The sequence below is a fragment of the Thalassophryne amazonica genome, chromosome 14 (genome assembly GCF_902500255.1).
Source record: "Thalassophryne amazonica chromosome 14, fThaAma1.1, whole genome shotgun sequence".
NCBI classification, from domain to species: Eukaryota; Metazoa; Chordata; class Actinopteri; order Batrachoidiformes; family Batrachoididae; genus Thalassophryne; species Thalassophryne amazonica.
Window position 1 is genome coordinate 26,512,472 of NC_047116.1, and position 19,974 is coordinate 26,532,445.

Consider the following 19,974-nt stretch of genomic DNA (forward strand, 5'->3'; position numbering starts at 1 on the left):
GTGGATTTGTGTGTGTGTGTGTGTGTGTGTGTGTGTGTGTGTGGTGTGTGTGTGTGTGTGTGTGTGTGTTGTGTGTGTGTGTGTGTGTGTGTGTGGTGTGTGTGTGTGTGTGTGTGTGTGTGTGTGTGTGTGTTTGTCTATTTTTAACCCTTCATCCAGTTTGTTTTCCAGTGTATTACAGTGCAAGGCTGTTAAACTGTCTAAACATAAAATAATAAAGTTAAAAAAGAATAATTACATAGACGTTACAAGAAATTCTACAATAAAACAGGGAATAAATGTGTTTTAAGCCTAGACTTACAAGACTGAACATAAGGCAGTTGTTTAAACTCAGCTGGCAGACTTCCAGATGAAATTGGCACAACAAGAAAAATCCCTAAAACGTGATTTCTTACCTTTGAACATTAAATTAACCTGCATCTTGGGAATACAGAGCACTTATGTCTCTGCAAGTTCTGTAAGATGGAAGGTGCACAGACATTCAGTCTTCTATAAATTAACACTAGAATCTTACTATCTCATCAAATGTGAACAGGAAATGAGAACAGTGAAGCCCAATACTGTGGTAATATGATAGAACTTTGTTGTTCTGGTTGCAACTTAGCAGGTGAAGATTTTTGGAATTATAGTAATCTATTGTAGGGTAAATCTGTTTCTATTGGTTGGCAGCTTACAGACAGGAGCGATCTCGATCTCTACCATTCTTTAGAAAGTACAGTTGTATGCAAAAGTTTGGACACCCCTGATAATTTTCATGATTTCCTTTATAAATCATTGGTTGTCTGGATCAGAAATTTTAGTTAAATACATCATATAGCAGATGAGCACACTGATATTTGTGAAGTGAAATGACATTATTTACAGAAAGTGTGCAATAATTATTTAAACACAATTAGGCAGGTGCATGAATTTGGGCACCCTTGTCATTTTATTGATTTGAATACATTTAGCACTAATTATTGGAACACAAATTTGGTTTGGTAAGCTCATTGACCCTTGACCTCCTTACACAGGTGAATCCAATCATGAGAAAGGGTATTTAACGTGGCCATTTGCAAATGTTTCCCCTCTTTGCATCTCTTCTAATGAGTGGCAACATGTGAGCCTCTAAACAATTCTCAAATGACCTGAAAAATAGAATTTTCAACATCATGTTTTAGGAGAAGGATACAAAAAGCTATCAGAGATTTCAGCTGTCAGTTTCCACTGTGAGGAACATAGTGAGGAAGTGGAAGACCATAGGCACAGTACTAGTTAAGGCTCGAAGTGGCAGGCCAAGAAAAATCTCATACAGTGGGGTAAAAAAGTATTTAGTCAGCCCCTGATTGTGCAAGGTCTCCTACTTAGAAAGATGAGAGAGGTCTGTAATTTTCAACATAGTTACACTTCAACTATGAGAAACAAAATGAGAAAAAAAAAATCCAGAAAATCACATTGTAGGATTTTTGAAGAATTTATTTGTAAATTATGGTGGAAAATAAGTATTTGGTCACCCACAAACAAGCAAGATTTCTGGCTGTCACAGACTTGTAACTTCTTGTTTAAGAAGCTCTTCTGTCCTCCACCTGTTACCTGTATTAATGGCATCTGTTGGAATTCATCTGTATAAAAGACACCTGTCCACAGCCTCAAACAGTCAGACTCCAAGCTCAACCATGGCCAAGACCAAAGAGCTGTCAAAGGACATCAGGAAGAAAATTGTAGATGTGCACCAGGCTGGGAAGAGTGAATCTACAATAGTCAAGCAGATTGGCGTGAATAAATCAACTGTGGGAGCAATTGTAAGAAAATGGAAGACATGCAAGACCACTGATAATCTCCCTCGATCTGGGGCTCCATGCAAGATCTCATCCCGTGGGGTCAAAATGATCATGAGAACGGTGAACAAAAATCCCAGACTTACACGGAGGGACCTAATGAATGACCTGCAGAGAGCTGGGACCAAAGTAACAAAGGTTACACACTATGCAGAGAGGGACTCAAATCCTGCAGTGCCAGGCCTGTCCCCCTGCTTAAGCTAGTACATGACCAGGCTCGTCTGAAGTTTCCCAGAGAGCATATGGATGATCCAGAAGAGGATTGGGAGAATATTATACGGTCATATGAAACCAAAATAGAACATTTTGGTAAAAACTCAAATCGTGTTTGGAGGAAGAAGAATGCTGAGTTGCATTCCAAGAACACCACAGCTACTGTGAAGCATGGGGGTGGAAACATCATGCTTTGGGGCTGTTTTTCTGTAAAGGGGACAGGATGACTGATTTGTGTTAAGGGAAAAATGAACAGGGCCATGTATCATGAGATTTTAAGCCACAACCTCCTTCCATCAGTGAGAGCATTGAAGATGCAACATGGCTGTCTTTCAGCATGACAATGATCCCAAACACACCTCTCAGACAAAGAAGGAGTGGGACCTGCTCCAAAAGACCTACAACATGATCTTGCTGTGTCTCTGTGCATCGTTCAACTATACAGCGCACTTTGCACAAAGAGATGCTGTAATGCAGAGGAAGCCTTTTCTGTGTACACGCCACAAACAGTCGCTTGAGGTATGCTAAAGCACATTTGGACAAGCCAGCTTCATTTTGGAATAAGTTGTTGTGGACTGATGAAACTAAAATTGAGTTATTTGGGAGTATGCATGGCTGAAAAAGAACACAGCATTCCAAGAAAAACTCTTGCTACCTACAGTAACATTTGGAGGTTGTTCCATCATGCTGTGGGCTGTATGGCCAGTGCAGGTACTGGGAATCTTGTTAAAGTTGAGGGTCACATGGATTCCAGACAATATCAGCAGATTCTTGAGAACAAGGTTCTGGAATCAGTGACAAAGTTGAAGTTGTGCCGAGGCTGTAGTGTTTAGGGTCATTGTCTTTCAACAAGACAACGACCCTAAACACTGCTCAAAATCTACTAAGGCATTCATGCAGAGGAACAAGTACAACGTTTTGGAAAGGCCATATCAGTCTCCAGACCTGAATATTATTGAAAATCTGTGGTGTGATTTTAAGTGGGCTGTCTATGCACAGAAACCAACAAACCTGAGATGTTTTGTAAGAAGAATGGTCCAAAATACCTCCAACCAGAATCCACACTCTCATAGGAAGCATTTAGAGGCTGTTATTTCTGCAAAAGGAGGCTCTAATAAATATTGATGTTTTTTTTTTTCTGTTGGGGTGCCCAAATTTATGCACTTGCCTAATTTTGTTTAAAGAACTATTGCATACTTGCTGTAAATCCTATAAACTTCATTTCACTTCCAAATGTCACTGTGTTTGGCTGCTATATGATATATTTAACTGAAACTGCTGATCCAAACAACCAATAATGTATAAAAGAAAATCATGGAAATCATCAGGGGTGCCCAAACCTTTGCATACCACTGTAGCTGTCTGTACACAGCTAGGTCTTCAGCAAGCTAGGTCTTGTGGTCTTCAGCACAAACACACTGGATCTTGCACAAAAATGGGCCAAATGGCCAGAGTGCACAACGTCATACCCAAAGATTCACGAGAGACTTATTCTGAAGACATCCACTCATTCTATTCTGATATTGTTACGCTCTGAAAATTACCCAGATTTAATATCGAGTGAGGTTTCTTTTCGTATTTCTTAATGTTGTGCAAAATTAGGAAACGATTGTGGGTATTAAACCAGCTGAATTACACAGTCGCACACAGCAGTCATGCTAACAATGAACTTGTGATCCGGGGAATTATCTTGATGAACATACTGCTTTTCACAACTTTGCTGGGCAATTGGCCATTGAAAATATGCTTACCTACATAAGATGGCAGCTGTGGCAAACTGTCAAACATGTACTAGTAGTGTCGTACAAACAACTGATCAAAAATGTTTTCAAGTGTGACCAATGGACACATTGACACCGTCCTTCAGCGTTGTATTTCATAATAATGGCTAATTCCATCCTGGCTACATCTCATGTCTGCATAGTAACGTTTTTGGTATTTTGCTGTAGTGCCATTTTAGATGTGTAAGGATTGTATTTTCTGCATTGGCATAAAAATTCTTCATTTATATCCACCTTCACCCTCAGTGTACTGGAATCATCGAAAATGACTGGAGTGGAGGACGAGCTTATTCTGAGTAAAGCAGTGGAGCTGGTCACTGTGATGTGAGTGACCTTCAGTACCTCCAGCTCTTCCATACCTCTTCGGTTACGGTTCTCTGTGCTTTTTATTAAAGCTGCAGGAAGGTTTATTTCATTTTGAGCTCCTATTTGTGCTGTTTCCTCTTGCTGTCTCCAGGCAGCACCACTAAGCAAAGCAATAAAGCCTTTTCACCCAATAAATTCTCAACTTGTCCTTGACAAGCTATGATGGGTGGCTCCCCGGAGGCCGACATCTGTCAGCCCACCTTAATGCTGTACCATCACTGTCGAACATCCGCTTGCTTATTCAGCTCACTGCTGTGAAAACAAGCCTTTAACCACAGAGTTGTCTCTCTAGCTGCCACAGCCTCACGTAATTGTTTTGTCTGACAGTTATGGCAGGTCTCAAACTCTGCTCGGACTCTGGTTCACACAAAACCAACTCAGACTTATTCATATTTCCGGATACATTCAATGCCTTGGCAGTAAACGCAGTGGCAGCTCTCTCAAGTGACTTATCTGTCATCTGGCTGAAAGTCGGCGCTGTCCAGCCCCCATAGAGGTGTCAAAAGGTCTGCAGGTGGTTTGACAAGGTGGAAGATGAGGAAGGTCCTGTTTAACTCCTGCCCCATCTGTGTCCATCTCTGCAGTTGCTCCACGGGGAGCAGGAGGAGATACTATTTGTTTCTTTGTTGTGACACCGAAGACGATCAAGAAGAGCTTCCTGGAGAGATGGTATTTCTAATGAACTGAGTGCTGACTCTATCCTCTGGAACCCCCAGTTGTGTGTGCAGCTTGGTTGTGAATATTTGCACGTCTGACTCAAGCAAGATGCCCAACCGGACGAGTGGCCGTCTCTTATGAGTTCCATTGAAGCGCAATCAACACATGCTACATTTTGAGTTTTACTGATGGCAACTACTTAAGCTGTTGTCCCCTATAGGACCAAATCTAGTCTGAATATGTATTGTCACTGAAAATGGTTATTTTAGTGATTCTACAGCCAATTTTGACATCACAGGTACCACTTAAGGGGACTAAACAACATGTGCAATCCAGCCTCAGTGTACCATAGCTCAAACACCAATGTGGGCATACCAGGGTGGCAGCTATAGCCAGGCTCCAATTGTAGTGAAAAGTACACCACATTATTTGTCTGGTCATAAAGATTCCAAAAAGGTATTGGAATGTCTATGACAGAATGTTAGAGGATAAAAAACAGCAAAAATGTGACAAAGGTCAATTTCAGTTGGTACAAGGGTGAAAAGAAAGTTGTTCCCATTTGGTAAAAGTGATGCACATTGCTAAATGTGAATGTGATTCTGGTTTTCGACCCACCAAATTCAAAAAATGTTTTGCAGAGAAGTAATGTGTGTGAGATGATGAGGATGTCATGTTTGCCACTGATGACTTCTTTGACCATCAGTGGATCCACGTTCTGCAGGAACATTGTGGATAGAAAAAGTGCCACCTGGTCTGTCCCTGCTATGGCATCATGGCAGTAGATGTTTAAATTCATGTTCATGTACCATAGTTTTCACTGAATGATGCAGAAGCTTCGACTAAGAATAGTCTTAACATTCAACTATTACGATTCCCATGAGGCTGTGATTGAGAGCTTTTGGAAAATCCTGACCTCCAACATGTCAAAGTGCAATGCAATGGTCATTCAACTCGGATCACAAAGTCAGAATTTTGGGCAATATTCTTACATAAATATAGCTTACTTTACAACAATATGGTGCTGCCCATGGTTAACGAAATGAGTAGTAATGAAGCAATCCATACAGACAGTTACATTACAGAATTTCCAAAAAATAGTATGCAATTTCTGTGAGTGTTCTTGAAGCATGCACTGGAACCTACTGAGATCTGAACTCTGAGAAACAGAGTTGGCATTTTCATGATAAATGACTAACATCACCATATGGTTTGGCAAAATGCTGGATCTACTAACGTGGTACCAAAATAGGCCTTTGACTAGATTAGATTAGATAGAACTTTATTGATCCCTTGGGAAGACTACCTCGGGGAAATAGAGGTTCCAGCAGCATTGTATAGCAGCACACAGGGTAAGAAGCACACAGAGTATCAAAAGTGAAAGTAAAAAAGAAAAACAGTTTGCAAATATAAATTCCAGGGTTACTGACTGCTACTGTTCCTCTCCTTCCCATCCTCTGTCTTCTATGAATGTAAAGCACAAATCTGCCCCTTTCGCAGAGCTGCCGTCCAGGCCCAAAAGTGAATATATCAAATGCATTAATTCTAACTCTTCACTTATCAACATAAGCAAATGTAGAAAAAGGAGACATGATCCAATATGATGTTAATTTATCTAAGGACGTCTTGCCCCTCTGACCTCTGTGCACACTCAAACACGGACATGATTATCTAGACACATAAACATAATTGATTTTTAACTGAAGTTTAGCACAGATGCTTTCTCTCAGTGCTACTTTTTGGTAATAGTCCAAACAGCTTTGTGCTGCACAGGGGAAGCTGCTTAAGGCAAATAAAATAAGATTTAGCGTTTAACGTTCCAAGTTGTGGTGTCTTCATTGAAAATGCAGCACTGTGCTTCATGCTTCTGAGTTTTGACTGTACGAGACATAAGCTCCTGTAGCCATGAACAGACCTGTCATGCAGCCTTATTACTGGGATGAATGTCTTTTTTTTTTTACTGTTTCCCCAAAACACTACTAGAGCATTGTCAAACATAAGAAGATGGACAAATTCATTAGTCAAATTACATGTAGTGTAAACGATGGGCATTTAATATGCAAACTGATTATCACTTTACCTAAATTACACTTTTGGATGTAGTACATGTTTCAAATAGTACGATAACACATTCTTACACTGTAACTTAAACAGCAGTGAGATTTTGATAAGATTTTTCTTTGATTTCTTGTTGGTGCATATTTTATCTTATACAATGCATTATTTCACAAGCAGTTCTCGGGGTATAATTTTCCTTGAAAGCTTTTAATAGGCAAGATAAGATACTGTGTCATAAGGGCATAGTAATGCTGATCCCCCCCCCCCCTTTTTTTTTTTTCAACCTTCTAGTTGCAAATTAGCTCATTAATTAGGAATCAATCCCTCATGTAAGAGAAGATGATGCTTTTAACAGATGATTGAGAATGATGGGCTCCACGGTATTGGCTCTCCATTCTCCTTGATTGTCCTCTTGTCTAATTTTAGAGATGTTTTTGAGTCACCGGTCGGTGCACAGTGGACGTGGGAGCTGAAGAGGCCCGTTGGGGGAATCACCAGTTAATAGATCTGGGGAGGTGTGTGCCCGTGCTGGTGTCTCCTCTGAGGCGCTTGTCAACATTCACCTTCAGCCACCTGACGTTGCTCGTCTTCGGTGTGCGAGATGTTGAGTCTGCACTCCTCCCTCAGTTGGTGCTGTCATTGCTCGTTGAGCCGCTTTATCTCCACTGATGAGACTAGGCAGAGGACCGGAGGACTTGAAGCTGAGGTCACAGTGGGGTTCATTAAGACACAGAAAGCTTCTGGCATCATTCACTATTTATTCAGCGGCACTTTATGTTTGCGCTAACATACCGTTAAGAGCAGTACAAGATTCTTGTCTCGTCAAAGCGGCCTAATGAGAATGAATTACCGAATTAGTCTTGTGTCGCTGGTGCAGAACTTGTGTATAGCAATTTGAACACTGCTACTGTACAGTGGTGGTACTACGAAGGAACAGTGGGTGGGGCTTTGGAGGCGGCCTTGTCCCGTAGAGCTTGTGCGTTAGATCGCTTGTCCAGTCACAGTCATCACAAGTGTGAGAGCAGGAAGATGTACATCTCAAGTACCAGAAGAGATGAATAATGCCAGCTTCAAAGAGGAAAAGTCCTATCACATATTTGTTCCATCCTCACACTAAACCAGCTGATTCTAATTGGTTTAACTAATCAGGAAAGTAGAAGAGTTAATCAGTGAAATCACCTGATTTAGGGACATGGGTGGAAACGGTATGTAGCGGGATGAAGGTCCCGGGTCCTGATTGAAAAGGCGTTCCCGCTAGCTTGGCTAACGGGGATTTCCCCTTTGGCTGACCTGGTAGAGGAATGGTCTTTAGTGCGAGCCATCTGGGTTCGATCCCACCGCCGTCCCGGCCACAAAGTTCCTGCGGTCACAATCTGGTGTCATGAACAGGATGTGGGTAGTCACAGAACATGCTTAGTCCCAGACAGCAAATAGATCCGGGCCGGATGTAGTCCAACATCTGGTACCAATCCTGAAAACAGATCCGGTCCAGACAGTTTTTGTACCCTGGCCCAGATCCGGCACAGCTCCACTTTACAGTTCTGGAACAGATCCGGACCAGATCTGAACTGGATCCGCAAAACACCAACCATTTACAGACCATATCTGGCACGGATCTGGGACAGATGTGGTCCGCATCACAGCACAGTGGCAGGAACATGGGGTATAACGATAAGCAATTTTATCTGCACTCGGTAGAAACTATCCATTAGTGGTTGTAAACTCTGTACTCTGTAATCGTGATCGTCACTGAGGCTTTTTTAAATGCTTATTGCAAAGCGGTTTGTTTCTTTACGACAATCAAGTTTTAGAAGTCCAGGGACACTGATCTGTGTATTATAGATACAAATCAGTTTCCTCGGATCCATGGAACTTACCCCTGTAAAACTTGTTCCTGCCACGGTGCTGTGATGCGGTCCACATCTGCCCCAGATCCGTGCCAGATATGGTCTGTAAACGGTTGGTCTTTTGCGGATCCAGTCCAGATCTGGTCCGGATCTGTTCCAGAACTGTAAAGCGGAGCCGTGCCGGATCTGGGCCAGGGTGCAAAAACTGTCTGGACCGGATCTGTTTTCAGGATTGGTACCAGATGTTGGACTACATCCGGCCCGGATCTATTTGCTGTGTGGGAATGCACCTGTGACTTCGGGACGAAGTAAAAAATGGTGGGGAGATATGTAGCAGGATGAATCTCCCGGGTTCCGATGGAAAAGACGTTCCCGCTAGCTTGGCTAATGGGGATTTCCCCTTTGGCTGACCTGGTAGAGGAATGGTCTTTAATGCGAGCCTTCTGGATTCGATCCCACCGCCGTCCCGGCCACAAAGGTCCTGCGGTCACAGGTACATGGTAGGACTTTTACTCACTGGAGCCTTGGTTACCCACCTTGGGGTACCAAAGTTTTGATATCTGCTTGGACAGTTGGTGAATCACCAAATATCAGTAAGATATCAAACATGGTGAAACACTTAAAGGTGGGTCATTTTGCAGTGATCTGTGGTATTGGGGATCAATTCCTCCAGGAAGGTGGCGATGCTGTTCTACCACTGCAAACAACCTTTTCTTCCATGTAGACCAAACTATACCTCTTTTGGAATCATTATACAGGTATACTTCTCAATATGATTGGGGGCATTTTTTAAATATTGAACCATGTGTAATCCATCATTGCCCTACAGCTATCGCACATTTTTCAAGTCCCTGTAGAACGGTTACCAAAGGTTGAGGCATCCTAGGTGGTAGCGACCAATCTGCCTGGCCCACGGAGTAAGAGACATGATTTCACTTTCTGGTATTGATGAGAGAATGGGGCATTTATGGTTTCTTAGACAAAAAAAAAAAAAAAAAAATACAGTGTGGAACACACAATATGTTAATGTCATAAGATCACTGAAAATGGCCACATTGAATAATGAATATACAATTAGTTTTATTTTCTCTCCTTATGACCATGATGCAATGATAAACAATAAGAACTAAACTGGGCCCCCATGTAAAATGGGTCATTACAGCCGCTACACTCCTAAAAATACTTTATTTATTAAGTACACTCTCCAGTTCCTCTCTCCATTTGTCCTTGCAGGGTCACAGAAATAATGTCTTTGAAAGAATGCCAGGCATCATTCTGAGAGACTGAATTCTAAGCAGGGGAACAACAGAGGATTAAAAAAAACATGGAATAATAAAATAAAAGTAGAGCTTCACAGCAAATTAATTTTAAAAAGTGCTGAGTCATGCCTACCTGTTGGTTTCTTGCAGTGACACAGTGCATCATTGTTCCAGATGAGATATTTTGCATCAGTATGTCCAACTGAAAGTGGCTGCATGAGTCACACCACCACTGTGTTCCCAAAATGCACCACGCTGTGATTCAGAGAAGCACACGCAGGTTAAAGGCGTCTGACATAACACGTCGTGACTGACCTGTGAAATTTTACATGTATAGGTGGGGGAAAAAAGGCGACACATAGCAACCAGGTCTGGGAGTGTGCACCGGTGCCATGCATCACCGCATCTACCACACTATGGAACCACCCTGGGTCATGGATGGCGACCACTCTTTCCGCCACTGACAGGTCAAACACTGAAGCACCTACACGCTGGATCTACGCACCAAGGAGTGCAAGACATGATCAAAATGTGAACTAATTTTAACATAAAAATTTACAACAAAACAAAATTCTAAAATGGGCACTCTTCTTGGACGGCAGATCTATGACCACTGGAACTGATAAGTACCTGGATGTTTAGTTCCATCATCTCTGGCATGTTGGACATTTATTTCTTGTGTTTTATTTATTTGATTTTATTGTCATTGGTAATCTGATCAAAGCAGATGATCACCCCTCTGAGTCTGGTCTGCTTGAGGTTTCTTCCTCAGATCAAAAAATGCAGAGGGAGTTTTTCCTCACCACTGTTGCCTACCTGCTTAAAAGTCAAGGTCTTTGCACATATTGCATCTTGGCAAGATTGCAGATGTGCACTCCAGTGTGGTTAAAAAATGCTTGCACATCTCAAAGCCTGCACTTTAAACTGATTCTTTGCAGTGTTAGCAACATAGAATAGAATACATTGTCTTTATTGTCATTGTATGGGGGGGTGTACAAAAAATGGGGGTGCTCCCGCAGAGCTACTGTACACCACAAAAACAAGACATCTTATACACCACAAAAATTGTTTAAATATGATAGGTACTGTATTCTTAGGGAATGACCCTGTTGTGTCTGATGATTTGCCGATGTTCATGCTGGTTATACGGTCGCAAATTGAGCTTTAAAACGAGTTTTACAGGTGACGCGTTAGCGTAAAACAGATATTTGCGACCGTAATCCAGCATGAACATCTGCAAATCATAAAACACAAGGGAGTTATTACCATTTGTAATCCAATTCCATCTTTTGTAAAGTTTAGTTTTCTGTAGGTAATTTGGTCGGTGAAGTTTACCTTCAAACTGAGACAGCGTCGCTCCAACTGTGGTCAGGGCGCAGAGTAATCCATCAAATGTGAAACAGTAATTCTGTATCAGAATCCATATCAATACTTTCGTATGGTAGCTTAAATTCACCCATTTTGGCATCATCGTTGGTACGACTTTCTCTTGCTCTCAGCTGACAGCGCCATTATTGACATCTACGTAGCAGCGCACGCACCTGGTCAGGGCGTGGAGTAATACATCCAAATGTGAAACGATCGAATATTTGGCCAGATTTGTAGAAAAAAATGTAATTGGATTGGAATGATGCACACACACACACACATACACACACACATATACTCAACAAAAATATAAACGCAACACTTTTGGTTTTGCTCCCATTTTGTATGAGATGAACTCAAAGATCTAAATCTTTTTCCACATACACAATATCACCATTTCCCTCAAATATTGTTCACAAACCAGTCTAAATCTGTGATAGTGAGCACTTCTCCTTTGCTGAGATAATCCATCCCACCTCACAGGTGTGCCATATCAAGATGCTGATTAGACACCATGATTAGTGCACAGGTGTGCCTTAGACTGTCCACAATAAAAGGCCACTCTGAAAGGTGCAGTTTTATCACACAGCACAATGCCACAGATGTCGCAAGATTTGAGGGAGCGTGCAATTGGCATGCTGACAGCAGGAATGTCAACCAGAGCTGTTGCTCGTGTATTGAATGTTCATTTCTCTACCATAAGCCGTCTCCAAAGGCGTTTCAGAGAATTTGGCAGTACATCCAACCAGCCTCACAACCGCAGACCACGTGTAACCACACCAGCCCAGGACCTCCACATCCAGCATGTTCACCTCCAAGATCGTCTGAGACCAGCCACTCGGACAGCTGCTGAAACAATCGGTTTGCATAACCAAAGAATTTCTGCACAAACTGTCAGAAACCGTCTCAGGGAAGCTCATCTGCATGCTCGTCGTCCTCATCGGGGTCTCGACCTGACTCCAGTTCGTCAGCGTAACTGACTTGAGTGGGTAAATGCTCACATTCGCTGGCGTTTGGCACATTGGAGAGGTGTTCTCTTCAACTCTATGTGAAGGAGATGTGTTGCACTGCATGAGGCAAATGGTGGTCACACCAGATACTGACTGGTATCCCCCCCCAATAAAACAAAACTGCACCTTTCAGAGTGGCCTTTTATTGTGGGCAGTCTAAGGCACACCCGTGCACTAATCATGGTGTCTAATCAGCATCTTGATATGGCACACCTGTGAGGTGGGATGGATTATCTCAGCAAAGGAGAAGTGCTCACTATCACAGATTTAGACTGGTTTGTGAACAATATTTGAGGGAAATGGTGATATTGTGTATGTGGAAAAAGTTTTAGATGTTTGAGTTCATCTCATACAAAATGGGAGCAAAACCAAAAGTGTTGCATTTATATTTTTGTTGAGTGTATCTATATGTGTGTGTGTAAAGTACAGTTTAAAAAGTGGCTGTAAACATTTAAGGCAGTGATTGTGAAACCCGGGGGGGCACATTTATCACGGTGATTGAACACTGGAGCACAGTGATTGTGAACATATTTAGTCATGAATCATAGACAAATTGAGCAAGTTTTTCATCAGCGTGATCCATATTAACTTCCATATTATTAGTTATATTATCCATATTAACTTCACCAACTTAACGATTTAGCTCAAATGGGAGTGGAAATGTGTCAAAAATTTGATTTTTGTACCTAAACATAACAGCTGGAAGATGAATAACAAAAAAATGCTATACTTGAATATTTGCTTTTGTCGTCACCGTCCGTGTTGTCACGAACCAAGAGATTAATGTATATTTCGTGCTGCTGAATCACGACATGCCGTGACACTGGGTTGTTATGGTCAGTATTTCTGTAGCAGATGCACTCAGGAATGAACACGTTCAAAACAATTTATCCCCGCGTGTTTAGAGAAACACGGCTGTTATCAGCCAACGCTCTCCACCTCCCACTGATATTTCACCACTTTTACACTGGGAATTGTCCATTTTCAGGAGGGAAGGACACAACAAACAAACCATGCCAGGACTGTCACAAGGCCCTAATAAGTAGGTGTCATGGCAACAGGATGGGCAACACATGAGTTGTCAATTTCACAGTCTAATTTGCAGCTGTAACAGAGGAGAACGCGTGGGGGTTGATCTGTGCAAAACAAATTCCTCTACTGAAAAACCTGCTTCCTGACAGAAAGCATGTCGCCTTGCTCGGCACGACACAAACCCGCAGAAATGAAATGATCCAACGTGGCACACAACTTATTTGCACAGAATATTTTATGAATATTTTACCAGTTTTTTTTTTTTTTTACATGAATGTTGATTTTCTTTCTCTGTCTCAAAAAAAAAAAAAATGCTGGCACATGTTTCTGAAACCAAGCGTTCTGAAGGTGTTGTGCTTTTATTGTCTTTTTCACATGTTTTACATCAGTGGTGGGCAACTTGTTCCAGAAAGGGCCAAAAGGGTGCAGGTTTACTTTGCAGCCACTGACTCCACCAAGTGATTTCACTGATTAACTGATTCCATCTGCTCAAAGTGATGTTAATCAGTGAAATCAGCTTGGGACTCCAATGAGGGCGGTCGCATCTCCTCCACTCTCCCTTATCTCTGTTCTCTGCTTTTAACCTTCAAGTCCCTACTTCACCAGACTGTGAATTCCTCAAATTATATTGGATTCTGGATTTATTGGACTACTATTGGATTAACCATGGAATTGATCAGCTGGTCTCTGAACGCTATTGACAACATTTTTTCTACAAGAAGGTCAGGACCGGGGGATCCTACCTGCCCAGATGGAACATATCCTGTGGGCTATGTTCTCGACTCCTGGAGTTCCTGGCATGTGGAATGCTTGGCACCTTTCTCCATTGAGGACGTCGAGGGTTTATTCCTTTTTGGTCTTATGGTAGCAGGGCTGGTACTTTTTGGCTTATGTGCTGCCCTGATCTACTGGAAAATTGGCAAGACGGCGGCATCAAGAACCACGGCCCCTCGCTTGTCCGTCATGATTAATGAGGTTGGCAGGGCAGTGCATTCTCAGACTGCGATGACTCTTGAACTCAGACGCAAATTGGATAACATCTTGGAGCCGATGCCTGCCTTGCAGTTGAAGATGAAGATTTCAGAAGCCGGTGAATATTCTTAATTCATAATTGGGAATATTCTTAATTCATAATTGGGATTTAGTTGTGCAAGTGGAACTGTTAAAAAGTGTTTTTCACTGCTCAAACCATAACATCACAGGCTTATCAAGCCTGAAGGTCAAATTGCCCGACTGTTTTCCTCCAGAGGAATTTTTTTTCGGCTTGGGGATCATTTGGCTGTTTCTTATCTCAAATCACAAAGACAATAAACTGCTTTTCACAGGACTGAAGCATGCGCCATTCCCTCCCCCCACCCGCCTCCTATCCCCCAGCAACACCCCCCTTTCCAGCGCCTGCTAACGTCCCTCCTTCCCCCTTCGGCAGGGGCGGTGCAGTTTTAGCTGCAGCCCACGTTCTTCCCCTCACCCTGACAGCGGCACATCTCAGGGTTGCTGCGCATCTCAGGGTTGCTGCGTGGCCTTCACCCACTTGCCTCAATTCGGATAACGGACTTGTTCAAACTTAGTGCACATAATCAATGTCAAATGTGTATGTGCTGTCTTTAATTCTGATGTGTGCCATTATTACAGTAAACAAGTAACAATTGTGGACTGATTGCTGTCTGAGGTAACTGGAGTGTAAACATAATTTCTCCACTGTGAGATCAATAAAGTATATCTCATCTCAAATCACCTGGTGGAATCAGTGGCTGCAAAGAAAATCTGCACCCTCTTGACCCTTTCTGGAACAAGTTGCCCACCCCTGTTTTAGATGATGTTGGTGACCACTGACCACTCTAACTGCTTGTCAAAGTTATTATCTGCAGTTATGCACAGCTTTTACTCTGCTTAATTGTATTTCTCATGCTTACATGAGCACTAATGCCCAATGGTATCCAATTTTATTATATAACCAAAATATTTTTAAAAAGGAACCAAATATTCAGTTGCTGAGTCCAGTGACACCATCAGGTTGCTCATCCAAACAAGTATCACTGCATCCCTCTGACTGCCCTTAAATATTGTGGATTTATTTTCTTATTTTATAAAAACGTCCCCAGCCTAGTGTGTGCCACCCGGTTACCTTAAACATAACTTGGTTATGTTTGGTTATTCGTGCAAATTAGTTCTTTTAGAATCAGTTTTACCATAATATACAGTTCTGTGAGGTCTTGACTGCTGAGGTCTTGACTTCTGTCGAGAACTGAACCATATTATTTATCCTCGACTAACACCTAATCCTTCCACCAGCTTTAATCCATAATAGCGCCAAACTGTTTGACTCAAACAGCTATAATCTTGAGTTTCACCTTTCAAGGTCACCAAAAGTCTAGAGGTCATCCAACCAATAGAAAGTTGATATTTGACTTCATTTCGGTGTTTAATAATAGTCACGTAACTTCAACAGGTTCCTTGAAATGTTCATTCTAAATATCCCCTTATACAATTTACTGGACCTAAATCTGACCTTGTCCTGTGACCTTGACTTCTAACCAGTATTTCTAAAAATTCAAATCACTGCATCCTTGGCTGAGCCTCAAACATTCCATCAAGTCTGATTCCAAGAAGATTAAAACTCTTCACGTTATTTTGTTCACACACGGACGGACACACAAGACCAAAAACAACACCTGCCACGTACACTACTGCTATGCACAAGTGTTTTGTTTATTTTTTAAACAGAGTGACGCAGACCTGAAATGAACTGTACTAATCTACATTGGCATTTAATTAAATTCAAATTGAATTGAAGGATTGTGTCTGTAATTATGCAATTAAAAAAAAGAATGTACTTGGATCAGCAACCAGCTCTGCGTTAACACATGCTAACAATTACAAAGAATCTCAAATCGCGTTTCATTAATCAAAAGTCAACTGTTGTTTTTCTAATTAGATTGTGGATTGAGACCAATGTTTTACTGAAATAATAACACTGCTCAGTACTACATAAGTGTGATATCATTATTCCGCATGGAATCTGACACATTTTAGCAGTTAGTTTGGATGTCATGTTGAATTTGTGTTTTACTCTGATGTCTGTGACAGTTCCATCCTTGAGGCTGGAATCAGTGGGGTTCAAACGTACTTCATACTAAAGTGACTCTTACCAAAAAGTTGATCCAAGTTTACTGGCAGTATACCTGTTTAAAAATAAGCATGCATACTTTCACTTTACTTGTTGTGTACTTGCTGGATATAACCTTAACAGATTATACTTAAAATATACTTTAAATAAAAGTAATTTAAAAAAATCTCAGTACTTGTGTATACTGAAAAGTATGCAGAAAAATCTGAGAATACTTGCCATATACTGATAAGTGTACGCCAAGTCCTATGTGACTAAAAAGATGAATCCAGGTTTTGAGTATATTTCTTATTGTTACATGGGAAACAAGGTACCAGTAGATTCAGAAGATTCTCACAAATCCAACAAGACCAAGCATTCATGATATGCACACTCTTAAGGCTATGAAATTGGGCTATTAGTAAAAAAAAAAGTAGAAAAGGGGGTGTTCACAATAATAGTAGCATCTGCTGTTGATGCTACAAACTCAAAACTATTATGTTCAAACTGCTTTTTTAGCAATCCTGTGAATCACTAAACTAGTATTTAGTTGTATAACCACAGTTTTTCATGATTTATTCACATCTGCAAGGCATTAATTTTGTTGGTTTTGAACCAAGATTTTGTTCATTCACTAGTGTGCTTGGGGTCATTGTCTTGTTGAAACACCCATTTCAAGGGCATGTCCTCTTCAGCATAAGGCAACATGACCTCTTCAAGTATTTTGACATATCCAAACTGATCCATGACACCTGGTATGCGATATATAGGCCCAACACCATAGTAGGAGAAACATGCCCATATCATGATGCTTGCACCACCATGCTTCACTGTCTTCACTGTGAACTGTGGCTTGAATTCAGAGTTTGGGGGTCGTCTCACAAACTGTCTGCGGCCCTTGGACCCAAAAAGAACAGTTTTACTCTCATCAGTCCACAAGATATTCCTCCATTTCTCTTTAGGCCAGTTGATGTGTTCTTTGGCAAATTGTAACCTCTTCTGCACATGTCTTTTATTTAACAGAGGGACTTTGCGGGGGGTTCTTGCAAATAAACTGGCTTCACACAGGCGTCTTCTAACTGTCACAGCACTTACAGGTAACTCCAGACTGTCTTTGATCATCCTGGAGCTGATCAATGGGTGAGCCGTTGATGGTTGTTTTCCGTTTTCTTCCACGCGTCTCTGGTTTTTTTGTTCATTTTAAAGCATTGGAGATCATTTTAGATGAACAGCCTATAATTTTTTGCACCTGCGTATAAGTTTTCCCCTCTCCAATCAACTTTTTAATCAAACTACGCTTGAACGTCCCATTTTCCTCAGGCTTTCAAAGAGAAAACCATGTTCAACAGGTGCTGGGTTCATCCTTAAATAGGGGACACCTGATTCACACCTGTTTGTTCCCCAAAATTGACGAACTCACTGACTGAATGTCAACTACTATTATTGTGAACACCCGCTTTTCTACTTTTTTTTACTAATAGCCCAATTTCATAGCCTTAAGAGTGTGCATATCATGAATGCTTGGTCTTGTTGGATTTGTGAGAATCTACTGAATCTACTGGTACCTTGTTTCCCATGTAACAATAAGAAATATACTCAAAATCTGGATTCATCTTTTTAGTCACATAGCACTACTATTATTCTGAACACTACTGTATGTGGTCTTCAGATATAATAACTACAAGAGCTCTTGGGTTCTATTGTACCTGCAGTAAGGGTAAATGTCCACCAAGTGGAGATATTGCTCCATTTCAAGAACCTTGAGTACAGGCTACTGTAGTACCTACAAGCTCACTTGTTTAACCTCTGGGTTGTGTATGTTGTATTCCACTTTCAGGGCTCAAACACACGATCTCCAACATGGGAGGTGTTCACTCTTACCAGAAGGTTAAAACCCATGGGCCCTGGTGTTTGTGGCCAGAGTGTCTTCTGGCGTTGGGGAGTGAGGTTTACTGACTGAGTGTTATTGTGGATTTGTGAAATAAAAAATGAAATAAAACCAACTGGGGAATTTGCAAATGGAGTTGATACAGAGCAGGCAGCAGATTTTAAGTGAGTTAATCCTCCAAGCACAGGCAATTAGTGCGTGTGCATGTGTGTGTGTGTGTGTGTGTGTGTGTGTGTGTGTGTGTGTGTGTGTGTGTGTGTGTGTGTGTGTGTGTGTGTGTGTGTGTGTGTGCGCGCGCGCATGCGCACGCAAGCCTGGCTCTGACTTTAATGATCTGTTATTCAAAGTTAGTGGAAAACGGTGACAGGGCAGGACATCCAGACAATACCACAAAAATGACAAAAGACACCTCATTTTCATTTTCACCTCCTTTCCTGGAAGTGGTTTTGTGTGGAAATGTTAAAATGTTGTGAAGTGCATCTGCAGTCAAAATGAGCATAAGCCAGAATATAACTTTTTATAGTTTAACTTTTTCACACAGACAAGGAATGACATGATCAAGTTGAAGGTATTTTTTTTTTTTGTTGCAGAAATAGCTTTTCAAATCTATAGTATCTGTAAAAAAAAATTTAATAAATCAGACGTGCATGTAACATACTTTGACAAACAGTACAGATCCCATGAATACATTGAACACATAGGCTTTAAAATTATGATTTGCTATAGTTTACACATTATAGAGGCTGAAATAGCAGAGCGGAGGCAGAGACTCTGAGTTTTCACACTGGAAACTGCTGTGCATCAGGGATGTGTTCTGGCTCCTACACTGTTTAATGCTTGCAAGGACTGGGTGTTGGGTCGGGTTTTGAAAACCAGCAACTTACCTTGATTTCTCAGATACAGCTGCGATCTTTCTGGAATCCTCAGATACACTGGTTGCAATCTTGATACAGGAAAATCTCAAGATTGTCTTGTATCAAGACTAACATCAAGGTTTTCAGTGACTTCCTGAACTCAGCCGTCAAAAGTGTATCCGTATGTGGTGAAAGAGTTGAACTTGTAGAGACGTTCACTTTTATAACTTGTGGTTTTTGGCGATGTAGATGGCGATGTAATGTAGATCCTAGTGCTACCTGTCTTATTGTATGGTTCTGAGATTTAGATGTTAACCATTTTCGCCAGGTGGTGGGTTTCTTTCTTTAAGTTTCAGTTCTGAAGCTTTATGTTTATGCCCGTGTCTTTTCAGCTGTGGGCATAAATGTATCTATATTGAAAACCCCAGATTGAAAAGATGTTCCTACTAGCTTGAATAGAGAGGAATTTACCTTTGGCTGACCTGGTAGAGAATTGATCTCAAGTACCAGCGATCTGGTATTCAAACCCCATTGTGGCCACGGCCACAAAGATATGTCATCTGGTTATAGATAGACAGAAGAATACATTTACTGCAGTTTGTTAACACAGTAACTCTAAAACAAATATTATCATCTTGAATCTCTCAAAATTAAAAGGGCAAATGTTGAGGACAAACCCCTCCACATCTAATCAACTTTGATGGATACGTCAATCATACAG

The 19,974-nt window shown here is 41.3% G+C and overlaps 1 long non-coding RNA gene across 1 annotated transcript; it reads left to right on the forward strand.

Annotated features, from left to right (window-relative positions):
- On the forward strand, positions 1-18,912 carry LOC117525171. The gene is made up of 4 exons (XR_004564973.1): positions 1-43; positions 1,348-1,360; positions 5,473-5,476; positions 18,713-18,912. It is a non-coding gene; the product is annotated as an uncharacterized LOC117525171 (long non-coding RNA).
- Positions 18,913-19,974: the final 1,062 nt, after the last annotated feature.